This window comes from Tupaia chinensis, unplaced genomic scaffold, assembly GCF_000334495.1.
Source record: "Tupaia chinensis unplaced genomic scaffold, TupChi_1.0 Scaffold143591_1, whole genome shotgun sequence".
In the NCBI taxonomy this organism is placed as follows: domain Eukaryota; kingdom Metazoa; phylum Chordata; class Mammalia; order Scandentia; family Tupaiidae; genus Tupaia; species Tupaia belangeri.
The window spans coordinates 1,040,843-1,041,821 of NW_006203437.1; the positions used below are offsets into that span (position 1 = coordinate 1,040,843).

The 979-nt window shown below is 58.3% G+C and overlaps 1 long non-coding RNA gene across 1 annotated transcript in view; it reads right to left on the reverse strand.

Annotated features, from left to right (window-relative positions):
• LOC106733349 (uncharacterized) overlaps window positions 1-627 on the reverse strand; it is a 7,353-nt gene extending 6,726 nt beyond the window's left edge. Inside the window, exon 1 of the long non-coding RNA XR_001369468.1 lies at window positions 334-627. This is a non-coding gene — a long non-coding RNA (uncharacterized LOC106733349). The remainder of the gene's footprint in view (window positions 1-333) is intronic.
• Between the last annotated feature and the right edge of the window lie 352 nt (window positions 628-979).

Genomic DNA, 979 nt, shown 5'->3' on the forward strand with positions numbered 1-979 from the left:
CCTGGGGACTCGGAAGTGCCCGGGGCCAGCCAGATGAATGAGCCCGGCTCGGCCGCCGCGAGTCCTGTGGGGGTGGGGCGGGGGCTTAGGAAATCGCCGGCCGCTCGGTTGAGGGCACTGTGGGTGAAAAGGCAGCGACTAGTCGGCGAGTGGGTGAAGCGCGGTCCGAGGCCGAGGACGCAGGGCCGGGGAAGTACACGGCTCTCTGTTGGAAGCGTGCCTTTGTGCTGCCTGCGCCCTACCTCCCTGGCGGCGAATGACTGCTGTTCTGTGTGCTGGAAAGGACTTAATCCCGCATAGGAAATGAGAATTACTTTCAGCTTTCAAGTGTACCTGAAATGTTTAGAAAACTCTGGGATGCTGGCTCCCTGGGCCGGGGTTGCCCCGGGGCCGCAGAAAGGCTCCTTTCATGAAGCCGGCGGCTTCAGGGCGAGGGTGTGCAGTTTGCTTGGCCTCTGAACCCATGTGCTTTACATCATTCACTTCTAAACTCTTTTCGTCTTGGTCTCCCATTATGAAGTCATTTCGAGAGCTCTTTGTAAATAGAATTTTAGACAGCACCGAAACTCCACACAGGCGTCCGGAGGGGACTTTAAGCCCTCTGTTGACGGGTCCTCTTCCTTGAAAACTAAGGTGCGTTTCACTGCTCTGGGAGTCCGGCAGCCCAGGGAGGCTGGGAAGGCCGGTCCTCGCCAGGCTAAGGGAACCCAGGGCCATGTCGAGGGGGAGGTTCTAATTAACGTCATGGTGGCTTTCTTACGTTTTGCGTGTTTCAAAGCTTCCACTGGGAATTCGAGCTCTGTGCGTGTTCATGGTAAGAGCACAGGAAGTCCTGGAGGGTCAAGGCCTTGGGGCACACATACATTCACACCTGCGGGACACGCAGAAGAAGGTCTGAAAGTCGGCCTGGGACTCCTCTGGGGCTCCTCTGGGCTCCACCTGGCTCCACTGAGCCGGGAGGGCTGGGAGGTGCTCACAG